Genomic DNA, 16324 nt, shown 5'->3' on the forward strand with positions numbered 1-16324 from the left:
TCTGCTTATTTGCGCTGCTTCCATTACACCACATAATTGCCGAGCCGCCGAGGTGAAAGGCAGCCAGTTGCCTGGGGGATAAGAGGAGACTATTGCTATATGAAGGATTTGTTTCTTTGCCTCTGTCTCTCCCTAGTCACTCATATTCCTAAAATTAATATTGTATTTGAATCCAGCCCTGCTATTCTTATGCAGGCTAACATTGTTATTACTTATTATTTGGATGTGAAGTCATTTATTTTTAGTTTTATGTCCAAGCTGTCAAGCTAAATTTCATTGTGAACTGCCACATGCAATTTTTAACTGCCATTTAAGGCGAGATTCAAACTCTAAATTATGGAGTGAGCTTGTTCAAAGGGCCAGCCTGACAGGAAATGCAGCAAAGAGTTCTTATTTCCCTAGAAATCAAAGGGTCTACCTGTTATTATTTTTTGTGGTATAGAAAATGTGCAGGCTTAGTACTTCCTAATCATCTTGATATCGGCTGGACACCGTGATGCAGGTACAGAGAGAAAGGGGCTGTTGATGCAGAGGAGAAGCCCTAGGGCGGCTTAGTGTGAAGCATCATTTCCTGGAAGTGGCAGAGCCCAGCCTGGCTGCTGCTTCTCCGTTGGCAGCAGAGGCCTCTTCCTAGGGAATCTCTAACATCACCAGAGGTGGACCTAGGTCTGACCAGGAGAGAGGTGGTCAACCAGATGTTTGGCCAAGGCAGATGTATGGTAGATGCCAGTCCCCAGAGAAATCTGGCTCACTCTCATCCTTTCAAAGTTGGGGCAACAGAGAGTCCAGTGGATAGAGTCAGACTTTGTTATCATTCCTCTGGCCTGCACTGTCACCATTCTGAACAGGCAAGGTCCTGAGGAGGCTTGGTTATCATGTTCAGCCTGGAGACCTTCTCTGGGCTGGATGTAGAGAGCACCCTCAATGAAAAGTCTAAAGGGCAAGGATCTGCCAAAGATGTGGTCTATATAGTTCTGGAGAAAATACCATGTATTTCTGTATAGCACTTGTTATATTTAATAATGATCTGAGTTGCTTCTAATGCTTTGCTATTTAATGTTGTTATTATTCAGTCATTTTTTAGTCATGTCCAACTCTTTGTGATTCCATTTGGGGTTTTCTTGGCAAATATACTGGAGGGGTTTGCCATTTCCTTCTCTAGCTCATTTTACAGATGAGGAAACTGAGGCAAATAGGTTAAGTGATTTGCCCAGGATCCCACAGCTAGTAAGTATCTGAGGCCACATTTGAACTCAGGTCTTCCTGATTCCAGGCAGGTGCTCTATATCCACTGTGCCACCTAATTGGCCTTGTGATTTAATAGAGTTCTGTTTCGATAGAAAAAGACCATGAAGCTGTGGTCAAACATTCAATCTGAAATACTTGGTTACAAGCAAGGTTTTAAATGTTAATGGGGAGGAACTAACTCCTGGGATGCCATGAGCTCCTTCTGGGCTGGCCCAGCCTGGACAAACTCTTGGATGGGCTCTGCTTCCTAAATTCAACTTTAACATGAGCACAAGGACCAATCCCCGGGATTCACTGCAAGCAGTGGAGTCTGAGCAAAAGGATAGTTAGATTCCTCCTCCTTCTCAGTTCTGTTGATCCTCTCTAATCTCTGGTATTAAAAAGGCCTTAATTCTAAGTGCACGCACTTTGTCATGGGGGCTGATTTGGCTTTATGAAATGTAATATCTGTTCGGAGGGCTAATGCGGCTGTGGTTGCTGTGGTAGGTGAAGAATGATTCCTGCATAGCACTGGAGATATTAGATAACAGAGAGTCCCTTCTTCCAGTCTCACTTTTCACTTCCTTGCTTGGCATACCTGCTCTTTACTGCCTAAATCATTGGTACTGCTATTCATGGTGCAATATGCAGATGCCCTTTCCATAGGATCATGGAAAACTAGAACCGCAAGGGACAAGAAATCATTTAATCAATCCTCCTGAATCCATTAGATACAAATATGCCAGACAGGACTCCCCAGCATGCCTGAGTCTACCTGGACTGTAAAAATGGGTAAATCAGTTGTGATGAATTAATGAATGAAAAAGCATAATAGAAAATACATAATAGAAAAGCTGAGATAACCTGTAATTCTCAAGTAGCTTACTTCCTAACTAAAGGTAGAAGATACAGATCAAAGGTTTCAGTTGCAAGACTGATGAAAAGGTCCCATGGTCCTTAGAGCTCAGCATCAAACTAGATGGTAATGCCTCTTCTTGTATGGCATTTCTACTGATATTGAGTCATCTGACAGCACTGAGGATTTGGGTGCTGAGAACTTTTCTTTTCCAAGTCTTCCATAGCTGTGGTTCCTGAGGAAGCAGGGGCTACATCATACGGAGAAGCAAGTGTTAAGTCACATCTCCATAGATCTCTAGATCAGAGGTTCTTAATAGGCTTCCATGGGTAGATTTCAGGGGGTCTGTTAACTTGAAATGGGAAAAGAGTGACATCTTTATTTCAATGATTCATTTCCTTTGCAATCCTATGTATTTTATTTTATGCATTCAAAAACATCACTCTGTGGGGCAGCTAGGTGGCGTAGTGGATACAGCACCAGCCCTAGAGTCAGGAGGACCTGAGTTCAAATCTGGCCTCAGACACATAACACTAACAAGCTGTGAGAGACCCTGGGCAAGTCACTTAATCCCATTGCCTAGCAAAACAAAACAAAACTAAACATCACTCTGCAAAGGAGACCATAGATTCCATAAGACTGCTAAAAGGGTCCACAACAGACACAAAGGTTAAGAACCCCTGATCTAAAGATAACGGCTGTGGTTAGATAGAGAACCACATCCCCTTAAGAGTTGGCCAGAGTAAAAACCTGGTTAGAAACTCGGGAGACCTAGAAAACATAGGCCTTCCCCAAAATGAGCAGTTGGTGGATAAGAAAGTAGTGTCTGTGGATTAAGCCTTGAAGACCAGTTGTCCTGTCTGAAGAAGAGCTATCTGGGAGTTCAGCTAGAGAGAATTAGCTTCTGAAGGAAAATAGTGAAAGTTCTAGATATGGCACTACTAGGCACCCTTCATTCCCACTTATTTTCATTGTTTTCCTTGAGATTCTTAATATGATATGATATTCTTCATATGATTCTGCCATATAAATTTTGTTTTTATTTTTTCTAGTTCTATAAAGTAAGCCTTTGGTAGAGTGATTGGTATGTCACTGAATTAGTAAGTTAATTTAGGTAGTATTGTCATTTTTATTATGTTGATTCATTTTACCCATAAGCAATTAATTTTTTTCCAATTATTTAGGTCTGTCTTAATTTCTGTAAACAATGGTTTATAGTTATATATGCAGTTTTTGTGTGTATCTTGGTAGATAGACCCCAAAATATTTTATATATTCTATAGTTATTTTAAATGGAATTTCTCTTATCTCTTCCTGCTGGGTTTTATTGGCATCATATAGAAATACTGATGATTTTTATGGATTTATTTCATACTCTGCAAGTTTTCTGCAATTATTTCATTTTTTTTAGTTGACCCTTCAGGATTATTTAAGTATAGCATCATCTCTGCAAAAAGTGAAAATTTTACTTCCTTACCTATGCTTATTCCCTCAATTTCTTTTTCTAGTGTTTGTGATAGCCAACATTACTAGTACTATGTCAAAGAGAAAAAGCAACAATGGGTATTCCCATTTCACCCTGATTTTATTAGAAAAGATGCTAGTTTATTATATACAATGGTAGTTCTTAGTTTTAGACATACAGTATTTATCATTTTAAGTAAATGTCCATACGTTCCTTAGGTTTTCTAGTGTTTCAAACAGAAATCAGAGTTGTATTTTGTCAGAAGCTTGTTCTGTATCTATTGAATAATAATGATTTTTATTTTATCAATATGATTAAGTTTATAGTTTTCTTAGAAATATTAAGTCATCAAAAGACAACAGGAAAAATTTCATGGAAGAAAATTGACCATTTCAAAGAAACATCAAAAGATTTATATGAACTCATACAGAGTTAAATAAGTAGAAACAAAAGAATAATCTAGACCATAACATCAATATTATAAAAATAATTGAAGATTTTATAAGCTAATGAAGAATGAAATGAGCAGGACCATAACAAACAATACTGTAAAGACAAATAATTTTGAAAGCTATAAGAACTATGATCAATAAAATGAACATCCGTGGTGGTTTTGGAGGAACAATCTGGAAACATACTAGCCACTTCTAACAGAGGAGTGATAAATTTAAGGCATATGAGATAGATACACAGACAGACTGACTGACATATTCATGGGGTATGAACTGGTAAATCTTGTTTACTGAGAAGGATGAAGGAAATTAAAGACGTTTTTGTCTCTAGCTCCTCCATTTCTGTTGCTTCTACGTCTCACTGAAAAGACACTTCCCGCTGGATGTGCCACTGCATTTTATGCCTTTCTGTACTATGTCCATGGCCAGTTTTAAGGACAAGTGTTCAATAAGTGAATAGCTCTGTCAATTTGTTTTTCAAGAGAAATTGCCTTTGATGCCCTGCTCTTCTCTCATTTCTCTGCTCTCTTCCTCTTGTATAGTACCTAATTTGTCTCCAGTACTGTCACAAATCCCTCCTATCATCAATGCTATAAACTCAATCCTACATAAGGTATCAGTAGCTTGACATGTATTCCTTCTCAGGGGCATTAACATTTTAAAATAGAAGTGGGGGGGGGGAGATTAAGCAATGTTTAAATCATTGCAATAAATGGTAGAATTTTAGGCACTTTGTTTAGGGGCACCTTTCCAACTCTCTTAAATCACATCATGCAGGCTACCACCTATTCCACTTTTGACTGGTCAGCTTAAGCTTCTGACAATTTTTACTATCTTATTATCTATGCCATAAATCATAACTTTAATTTAATTTTATTACAGCCACAGAGATGAGTTTGATCCTTCAGAGGATGATTTAGTATAACCACAGTAGCTCTGTCTTTGTAACTTTTCTTACTACTGAGATTGTCTACTCCAAGCATGTAAAGACTGCCCCCTCCAACCCCCAACTCCTACCCCCTCCACCCCAAAGACAGATGAAAACAATTTGTTCCAACAGCCATGAAGGTGGCTGAAGTAGGTACTGTGAGCTTGGTTATCTAGACATTAAAGAAGCCAAGGTCATCCACTGCATCCCAAGCCATCAGTAGTTGTCTTGATTTTTGTCTTGCCACTCGATTTTGATGATTCTGAGAGAGTGAGGCTGACAACTTTGTGAAACTCTGCCTTGTTTAAATCCAATTCATGACAAGTGAAGACATGACTCATCACATTGTGATATCATTGGTCCTCTTTGAAAATGAAGGATGAACAACAACTACCTTGCACGGGAAATCCAGGAAGGCAAAAAAATCCAAAAACAAAAATAAAAGCAAAAAACCCATTGAGTAATTTCCTTATTATTTTATTGCCTTTTACCTGGAAGCACAGGGATTGTTCTTGTGTGGTTTCAAGGGTAGGTTCTCCACACCTTCATGCTCTTGGATCAGCTCACCTGGAATTGAAGTACAGATGGTCTTCTGATGATTGACTGACTATATCTAGGTTAAAACACTTCTTCAAAAGAAGAGGTAAGAGTTCTATTTTGTATTTCAAACCAGACTCCATTTCCAATTTGAGGGGAAAAAAAACATGCATAGCAATACTACTGTGCTGCGCCATCCTTAAAATTCTGAAATTACTTTGGTTTTTGTTGGTCAGCAAATAAATTAATTTTCCCTTGAAATATCACTTTTAATGCTTTTCATTCTGGCTTTGACTCATCCCATGGTCCAATTATGGAAGGAACTATAGCTAGTGATGATACTGTGGGAGCTATATATCAAATTGTTTACCAGGCCTGAAGTCATCGATTTATTGAAGTTCTCTGACACAGCTGACCATATTTTATTTTCCCAAATCTTCTCTGGAGGATTGATTTTTTTCAGAAAGTCTTTTTTAATACAGTTCTATTCACCTGGCTAATCCATTTATCTTCTGTTCCACCTGTTAAGTAGAGTAAATCTCTGGGGTGGTCAGTGATAAGATATATTCATCCTCATTCTGTGTATGTGCCTCTCTACTCCGTCTTCCTGTACCTCTGTCTCTCCATATATTTTATAAATATGTGTTTGACATATTGTTATACAATGGAAAAAAGCATATATAAATATGTATTGTGCAATGGGAAATGTACTAGTCTCAGAATTGAGAGACTGGGGTCTAGTCCAGTTTTGTTATGGCTACATGAGCTCCACCAAATCATATAACTTTAATAGCTCTCAGTTTCTTCATCTGGAAAATATAGATAAGCTATGGCTATCCCTTCCAGGTCTGACACTCTATGATTCTACTTTGCACACCATAGCAATGAATCATAGAATTGTATCACTTTAGAATTATAGAACAGAATTGTAAGATTGTAGCCATGTAAACTATTTTTCACTGATTCTAAATGTAAAATCTACTTACCTCTGAGATACTGGCACACATCAATTATATAAACTTAATATTTATTGATTGATTAATATAATGAAGCCATACCATATCCATTTTCAAACTGCATAATATGTTTATTAAATAAATGTAATGATTCTTCTGATGATCAGCTGGTTGTATCATTTCAAAATGATACACATTTTAAAATGTATCATTTTAAGCGAACTAGATATCCTTGATTTCTGCCCAAGAATTCTATGAGTCCTACATTCTACAAGGGCACATATAACCCCCCCATACCAAATATGCATTATTCGCTGAGCCCCAAATCAATTGTTACCTTGTATAGATGTGGGTTTGTGCATGTATATCTATAATCACATACACTCCATGTGAATTAAAAAAAAAAAACCTCTGTTAGTGTCCGGGTTATGTTTGGCATAGGAAGGCATCATAATTTTTTGTTGGGATCAGGGAAGGTTACAAAACTTTGAATGACATAAAATTTGGGGGATATGATTGGTAATAGGTGATCAGAGGTTTGGCCAATTACACAGAATGGGTATGGGTGAAGAGCAGTACCTATGTGTACCCATAGACTTGAAGTATGTGTGAATCATAATAAAGTCAAGGTGTACACAACACATGAATTATGCAGCACGAAAATGGCTGGAAACCAACTTGGTTGTGATATTAATCTGATGATTTGTGTGGGGCTGGCTGTACCTATTAGCTTATACGTCTGGAATCCATGTTATGTGAGTGAATCCAAACTGCAAAGTTAGTAAGATAATTTGTTGACAGCACAGTGGCAGGCCCCAACCCAGCCTGAGAAAACAGCTGCCCCAGCCTGAATTATGCAGAAATTATTTATGATTCTTCTGCTTGGGGTGACTATGCAGCCCAATTGCATGTGATCTGTAATGATCATATTTCCGATCAGGATGTTTCTTTGACATATGTCATACCATTTTATATCAGTTTCCGGCTGGGCTTCTTTAGTCTGCAGCAATGAGGAAGAAGTAAAAGGATCTGCAGAATTGTTTGTCTTACCTGGGAATTCTTCTCATTGTTGCTGTAGCTGTCAGAACAAACCCTAGTGTCGAGTGGGTTCCGTCTAACACAGAGTAAGTGACACAGGCTGCTTCAGCCTGCAACTCATTTCTTTAGCCCCTCCCTTCTTTCAGACCCAATCATCAGATTTCACATGGATAAAAAAAAGGTAAGAAAAATGACTTACAAAACCAGAGAAATGGAGTAGCACCTGGATGTCTCCCTCTAGCCTACAAAGTTTTTAACAAGGTACCACTATCCTCTCATTATTGGTTCACTGAACTCCCAAGCTCCAAGAGAATTAGTCACTAACTGAGATGGTTTCTCTTACATCATTTGTAGGAGGCAGATCTGCCAGAAAATTAATATGAATACATCTGTAAAACTTCTGCTGATTGACAAATGGTCACCTTATTTTTGAGTGAAGCTGTTCTCTCATTTTTCATAAATTACTCTTTAGTTATAAGAAAGCAGTATTTTGTATAGTGGCATTCAGAGTGCTAAACAATAATAAAAATGTGATCTAGCTAGTGAATAATTATGAAGGAGAGGTCACCGCTGCCTCATGGGGGAGCCAGTCAGCACAGTCAAGGGGATTGTAGAAGAGTGTGCTCTACTTCATAATTGAAACAGATGTTGCTATTTTCCTGCAATGGATTTCTCATCAGTGCCAGATCAGTATATGAAGTTATTAAAGTGTAAATGGAGGGTATTCTATACAACCCAACTTTCACAGGCTCCCTATAGCCCAGTCCTGATTCAGAAAGGAAAGGATTATTTACTGCCTGATATTATTAGAGTTATTGAGGACTACCTCGGTTTTCTGAGGTCCAGCTTAACTCAGGGCAAAGAGCTCATCACTTGGGGATGAATTCATTGTCTGGGGGAACCCACAAAAGAAAGAAAAAATATAAATGGCTCCCTTACTATAGCTCACATTTATATAAAGCTTTAACGTTTACTAAGTGATTTAAGAGCATTAACTCACTTAATCCTTACCCAATCTTGTGAAACAGTTTCTTTCATTATCTCCATTTTAAGGATGAGGATACTGAAGCTCAGAGAACTTACTGAACATGCTCAGTGATAGAGCTGTTGGTAAGTTTATAAAAAGATATTCAAACCCGGGTCTTCCTAACACCATCAAAGCCATCTCCAGAGCTCAAGCCACTGTCTAGCACTGTTTCTGAACACTATGGAGACTCCTTCAGCCTCTGCAGATTTGGTGGCCATAGGTAGAAAAGAAAGCAGAGTGTGCCAAGAATCACATAGTTTCGAGACTAGTGATAAACATTAGCTGAGCTGTTCATAATCTGGTGATTTCACATATGGGGGATACAATTCCTCTACCCTTCTACCTCACAGAATCCCTCTATTCTCTCAAGACTTAGCTCCAGCACCACCTGCTATATGGATCCTTTCTTCATTCTCTCCAATTGTTAGCGCCCTTTCTCCTTTACTTCTTTTTATTTAGCAACTCTGAATTTATTTGTAGTTATTCTCTTTACATTTATGCTGTATGTCTTTACCTCTTGTTTTCCTCATTAAAAGTAAGCTCCTTAAAAATATGAATTTCTCATATGATGAGCCAAGATGGCAGAGTTTGGAAGAAACCCTCTGAAGCCCTCCCAAATTTCCCCCCAAACAACTAAAAAGCCACCATAGAATTGATCTAGGGGCAGGAAAGCAGCTTACCAGCACAGCAGGAAAGGTCTGTCTCAGTGGCGTGGGAAGGGAGCATGCCCTAATAAATATTTATGCAAAAATTTCAAATAAAAATACTTGCTAAAAGATTACAGCAGGGGAGATGGAGCGAAGATGGTGAAGTAAAAGCAGTGACTTGCTTGAGCTCTCCCTCAAACCCCTCCAGATACCTGTAAAAAATGGCTGTAAACAAATTCTAGAGCAGTAGAACCCACAAAAAGACAGAGGGAAACAAATTTCCAGCCCAAGACAATGTAAATGGTTGATTAGAAAGATCTATCGTACCGGCTGGTAGAGAAATGCAGTTCAGTGTGGGCATGCAGGCAAAAAGTAGGCATTGGTGAACCTGGAGCTGGCCCCGGGAAACTGAATCAAAGGCAGCTGTGGAGGTTTCTAGACTTTTCAACCTACAAATGCCAGAGACAAGTTAGAAGGTCAGTAGGAAAAGTCTATGGCCATGGGGTTAGGGAGAAGCTAGGTCCCAGTCCCAGTGCAACCCGTGGGTGGTGGCTGCGTCTGGACCTCTTGGCCCACAGACTAAGGAGGAATCAGGTGGCTAATCAGAAGAGGATTGCAGGGATCTCTTTGCTGGTGCTGAGGCAGGGTTCTCTTGCTTTGCCTGTGCTTGGATCTGGGTCACAGTTCTAGGTGGCAATCCTGGGGCAAGGAGAAGTGCTGGCATGGTGGAGGTTCCATGGAGAGAGAATCTGCCTCACAGTTCCAAGGTAGAAAAGAGTGCTTGTGGTCACTCACAGACCAGAGCACAGGCCAGGAAAGGAGTAAACACCTCTCCCTTGATCATACCACCTTGGAAGAACTGAAAACTTACAGGTCCCTAGAAGTATTTCTGAAAATGGCTGCACAAACCCCCTGAAGCTTGGGATAGTACATTCTCCACACTGGAAGCAGACCCCTACCTTAACAAAGAGTTTATAACTCAAGTAATTGGCTGGAAAGATGAGCAAACTTCACAAAAAAGTCAGACCACAGAATCTTTCTTTGGTGACAAAGAAGATTGAAACATACAACCAGAAGAAGACAACAAAGTCCAAGCTCCTACATCCAAAGCCTCCAAGAAAAATGTGAATCAGTCCCAAGCCATGGAAGAGCTCAAAAAGGATTTTGAGAAGCAAGTAAGAGAAGTATAGGAAAAACTGGGAAAAGAAATGATCATGATGCAAGAAAATCATGAAAAACTAGTCAACAGCTTGCTAAAGGAGACTCAAAAAAATACTGAAGAAAATAACACCTTAAAAAATAGACCAACCCAAATGGCAAAAGAGGTCCAAAAAGCCAATGAGAAGAAGAATTCCTTCAAGAGCAGAATTGTCCAAATGGAAAAGGAAGTCCAAAAGTAGAAAATACTTCTTTAAATTAGAATGGAGCAATTGGAAGCTAGTGACTTTATGAGAAATCAAGACAGTGTAAAACAAAACTAAAAGAAAGAAAAAATAAAAGACAATGTGAAATATCTCATTGGAAAAACAACTGACCTAGAAAATAGATCGAGGAGAGATAATTTAAAAATTAATCGACTATCTGAAAGCCATGATCAAAAAAAAGAGCCTAGACATCATCTTTCAAGAAATTATTACGGAAAACTGCCCTGAAATTCTAGAACCAGAATCCACTGATCACCTCCAGAAAGAGAACCCCAAAGGAAAACTCCTAGGAATATTGTAGCCCAATTCCAGAGTTCCCAGGTCAAGGAAAAAATATTTCAAGTAGCCAGAAAGAAACAATTTAAGTACTATGGAAACATAATCAGGGTAACACAAAATTTAGCAGCTTCTATATTAAGGGACCATAGGGCTTGGAATATAATATTCCAGAGGTCAAAGGAGATAGCATTACAACCAAGAATTACTCACCCAGCAAAACTGAGTATAATCCTTCAGGTGGAAAAATGGACATTCAGTGAAATACAGGACTTCAAGCATTCTTGATGAAAAGACTAGAGCTGAATAGAAAATCTGACCTTCAAATACAAGACTCAAGAGAAACATGAAGAGGTAAACAGGAAAGAGAAATCATAAGGGATTTATTAAGGTTGAACTATTTACATTCCTACACGGAAAGATGATTGAGACCTTTGTCAGTATGAGGGTAGTTGGAGGGGAAAAAATTTATATATATAGATAGATTAATAGGTAGAGGGCACAGGTTGAGTTGAAGATGAATGGATGTTATCTGCAGAATAAAATTAAGGGGGGAGAGAGGATTGTACTGGGAGAAAGAGAGAGGGGAGAGGTAGAATGAGGTAAATTATCTCACATAAAACAGACAAGAAAAGGCTTTTACAGTGGAGGGGAAGTGGGGGAAGGTGAGAGGGAATGAGTGAATCTTATTCTCATAGGATTTGGCTTAAGGAGGAAATAACATACACACTCAATTGGGTATGGAAAGTTATCTAACCCTACAGGAAAACAGGGAGGAAGAGGATAAGAGAGCGGGCAGGGGGATGACAGAGGGGAGGGCAGTTTGGAGGAGGGGGTAATCAGAAGCAAACACTTCTGAGGAGGGACAGGATCAAAATAGAAAATAGAATAAACCAGGGACAGGGTAGGATGAAGGGAAATAGTTTCCCACAGCATGACTACTATGGAAGTGTTTTGCATGACTACACAAGTATAACCTGTATCGAGTTGTTTGCCTTCTCAATGATAGTGGGTGGGGAGGGAGGAAGGAAAAATCTTGGAGCCCAAAGTTTTAAAAACAAATGTTAAAAAATTGTTTTCACATGCAACTGGGAAATAAGATATATAGGCAATAGGGTATAGAAACCTATCCTGCCCTACAGGAAAACAGAAGAGGAAGGGGATAAGAGAAGTGGGGAGGTAGATAGAAGGGAGGGCAGATTAGGGAAAGGGTATTCAGAATGCATGCCATCTTGGGGTTGGGGGAGGGATGAAATGGGGAGAAAATTTGGAACTCAAAATCTTGTGGAAGTGAATGTTGAAAACTAAACATAAATAAATTAATGAATCTTAAAAAAAAAAAGATTACAGCAATATATCACAAGGATCATACACTATGACCAGGTAGGATTTATAGTAGGAATACAGGACTGGTTCAATACTAGGAAAACTATCAGCATAATTGACCATATCAGTAACAGAGAAAGCCTCTGACAAAGTACAGAAACCATTCCTATTAAAAACACTAGAGAGCATGGGAATAAATGGAACTTACCTTAAAATGACAGGTACTATTTATCTAAAACTATCAGCAAGCATTATCTGTAATGGGAATAAGTTAGAAGCCTTCCCAATACAATCAGGGGTGAAGCAAGGATGCCCATTATTACCTCTATTATTTAATATTGTACTAGAAATGTGAGCTATAGCAATAAAGGAAGAAAGAGAAATTAAAGGAATTAGAATAGGCAATGAGAAAACAAAATTATCACTCTTTACAGATTATATGCTATACTTAGAAAATCCCACAGAATCAACTAAAAACTACTTGAAATTATTAATAACTTTATCAAAGTTGCAGGATACAAAATAAACCCACATAAATCATCAGCATTTCTATATATTACAAAAAAAAAAGTCTAGCAGCAAGAGATAGAGAAATTCCAGTTAAAATAGCTGTAGACAATATAAAATACTTGGCAGTCTACCTGCTAAGACAAAACCAGGAACTACATGAACATAACTACAAAACACTTTTCACATAAATAAAGTCAAATCTAAACAACTGGAAAATATTTAATTTAAATTAATTAAATTAAATCCAATTAATTACATTTAAATTTTTAAAAATATTAAATTTTTAAAAATTGGAAAATTGCTCATGAGAAAGCTGAGCCAATAAATAAAAATAACAATTCTATTTAAATTAATCTATTCATTCAGTGTCATACCTAACTATCAAAAATTATTTTATAGAGCTAGAAAAAATAGTAAAATTCATCTAGAAGAACAAAAGGTAAAGAATATCAAGGGAATCAATGAAAAAAATGCAAAAGAAGGTGGTCTAGCCATACCAGATCTCAAACTGTATTACAAAACAGTAATTATCTAAACAGTCTAGTACTGGCCAAGAAATAAAGTGGTGGATCAGTGGAATAGATTAGGTACAAATTATACCACAGTAAACAACCATAGTAATCTAGTATATGGCAAACCCAAAGATCCAAGATTTTGGAACAAAAACTCATTATGTGACAAAAACTGCTGGGAAAACTGGAAAATAGTATGGCAAAAATTAGGTATAGACCAACACCTCACACTCTATACCACAATAAGGTCAAAATGAGTACATGATTTATACATACAGGATGATACCATAAGCAAATTAAGAGATCATGGAATAGTTTATCTGTCAGATTTATGGATAAGGGAAAAATTTAGGACCAAAGAAGATACAGAGAGCATTACTAAATGTAAAATACATAATTCTGATTATATAAAATTAAAAAGTTTTTGCACAAACAAAACCAATGCAACCAAAATTATATGGAAAGCAGAAAACTGGAAGGGAGGAACATTTGTAACAAGTATCTCTGATAAATGCCCCATTTCTAAAATATATAGAGAACTGAGTCAGATTTATAAGAATATAAGTCATTCCTCAGTTGATAAATGGTCAAAGGATATGAACAGGCAGTTTTCAGACAAAGAAACCAAAACTGTTTATGGTCACATGAAAAAAATGCTCTAAATCATTATTGATTAGAGAAATGCAAATTAAAACAACTCTGAAGTACTACCTCACACCTAATAAGATTGGCTAATATGACAAAAAAGGGAAATGTTGGATGTTGGAGAAGATATGGGAAAACTGGGACACTAGCGCATTGTTGGTGGAGTTGTGAACTGATCCAACCATTCTGGAAAGCAATTTGGAACTATGCCCAAAGGGCTATAAAGCTGTGCATACCCTTTGATCCAACAATACCACTGCTAGGTCTATATCCCAAAGACATCCGACAAAAGGGAAAAGGACCAGTTTGTACCAAAATATTTATAGCAGCTCTTTTTGCAGTGGCTAAGCATATGAAATCAAAGGGATGCCTATCGATTGGGGAATGGCTAAACAAGCTGTGGTATATGATTGTAATGGAATATTATTGTGCTGTAAGAAATGACAAGTAGGATGATTTCAGAAAAACCTGCAAAGGCTTACATGAACTGATGCACAGTGAAGTGAACAGAAATCAGAGAACATTGTTTGATGAAGAACTGTGAATAACTTAGCTATTCTCAGCAATACAATGATCTAGGACAATCCCAAAGGACAAATGATGAAGTATACTATCTGCCTCCAGACAAAGAACTGATACTGATTAAATACAAATTGAAGCATGCTGTTTTTAACTTTCTTTCATTTTTTTCTTTTATTTGGGTCTTCTTGTACAAAATGACTAATATGGAAATGTTATACATAATTGCATATATATAACATATATCTGATTGCTTACCATCTCAGGGAGGAGGTAAGGGAGGCAGGGATAGAATTTGGAAATCAAAAATTTAAATAAAAATATTTTTAAAAATCAATTTTTTTCATTCTTTGTTTTTATATTCTTAGTGCCTAGCACAACACCTGACATGCAGCAGGCACTTAATAAATGCTTGCTGATTGATTTATTGAGCTTTGTGTTGTGACCAACATGTAGAGGAAATGGATTACATCTTGGCATTTTTTAATCTATATTTTACATGTTTTTTTTAATCTGTGCCTCCTGCTATTCCCTCACTACTACATCTCATCCTTGACATCGTCAATATTAAAGAAATCAGAAAATAAAAGAAAGTTGTAGCTAAATGAAGACTTGAAACCGGAGTAGGGTCACCAAGGTCTTGTTATAGAGTGGGAAATTTGTCCCAGGCTAAAAAAGTTAGAGGACTAGAAAGAACTTACATGCCCCTGAAGAAGAAGGCAAGGACAAATTCCAGGTCAGAACTGTGACAAGGCTGTTTAGTGATGGTATTGGAAGAGCTGTGTCAGGGCGTGATGCTCACCAAGGGAGCAACTTAGCTATGGTTCCACCTCTGTCTTGAGAGGTTCCCAGGTGAAAGACAGAAGAGTGGGTAGAGGTCATGACTGGCCTGGGCTAGCAGATTGTTTCCTTCAGTGCTGGCAGAGGCAAGTGGGTGGATGGACTGTAACATGTGTATCCTGGTAAATAACAACTGACTCTGAAAGGCAGGACTCATTTTTAAGTTTAAGCTGCATTACTAATATTTTCTTCATCATTTTCTTTTTGAAATTACTTTTAAATTTAGTATTTTATTTTTCCCTAATTACATGTAAAAACAATTTTTAACATTCATTTTTAAAACTTTGAGCTCCAAATTCTCTCCCTTCCTCCCTCCCCACCTCTTCCTCATTAAGAAGGCAAGCAGTTCGATATGGGTTATACATGTGTAGTCATGCAAACATATCCATAACAGTTGTATTGTGAGGGAAAAAAACCAGACAAAAAAACTCAAGAAAAATTTTAAAAAGTGTAACAAACTGTATGCTTCAAGCTGTATTCAGACACCATCAGTTGTTTCTCTGGGGATAGATAGCATTTTTCATCATAAGTCCTTCAGAGTGGTCTTGGATCATTGTATTACACAGAATAGCTAAGTTATTCACAGCCAATCAACTTACAATATTGGTGTTACTTTATACACAGTACATTTCACTTTGCATCAGTACGTGTAAGTCTTTCCAGGTTTTTCTGAGAGCATCCTGCTCATCATTTCTCATAATACAATCATATTCCATCATAATTGCATACTACAACTTGTTCAGCCATTCTCCAATTGATGGGCCTCCCCTCAATTTCTAATTCTTTGCCCCCAGAAAAGAGCTGCTATAAATATTTTTGTACATATCGGTACCTTTCTTTTTTGTTTTTTATCTCTTTTGGGATGCAGACCTAGTAGTGGTATTACTTAGGTCAAAGGGTATCTTCATCATTTTCTTAAATCTAGATAATCAATAAAACAATAAGCTAAGCTCTGATTTGTGTGTAGCATGGTGTAAATGCTCACACTGAAAATTTAACAGTCAGCTCTCCTGGGGTGATCTGAGCAGGCTGCAGCACATCCCTGACTGTTTTTTCTGACAAACCATACCCTATAGCTGTCTGGATTAGGTCTAAACTCCTGCTCCCCCTGTAGAAAGCTGCTCAGTTATGGATACTCC

General features: G+C 37.7%; 1 long non-coding RNA gene across 8 annotated transcripts in view; it reads right to left on the reverse strand.

Moving 5' to 3' along the window:
• LOC110207493 (uncharacterized) overlaps positions 1–16324 on the reverse strand; it is a 69944-nt gene that overhangs the window by 22163 nt on the left and 31457 nt on the right. For 4 of the 8 annotated variants that reach the window (XR_013484749.1, XR_013484747.1, XR_013484745.1 and 1 more), the window contains 2 exons: positions 9461–9582; positions 5390–5495 (listed from right to left, as the gene is read on the reverse strand). The exons of 1 other annotated variant lie outside the window; for it this stretch is intronic. This is a non-coding gene — a long non-coding RNA (uncharacterized LOC110207493). Of the gene's footprint in view, positions 1–5389; positions 5496–9460; positions 9583–16324 lie in introns of those variants that run through there. 3 more of the 8 variants (XR_013484746.1, XR_013484750.1, XR_013484748.1) reach the window with 3 other exon arrangements.

This window comes from Phascolarctos cinereus, unplaced genomic scaffold, assembly GCF_003287225.1.
Source record: "Phascolarctos cinereus isolate Bilbo 61053 unplaced genomic scaffold, phaCin_HiC Scaffold_2;HRSCAF=192, whole genome shotgun sequence".
Taxonomy (NCBI): Eukaryota; Metazoa; Chordata; class Mammalia; order Diprotodontia; family Phascolarctidae; genus Phascolarctos; species Phascolarctos cinereus.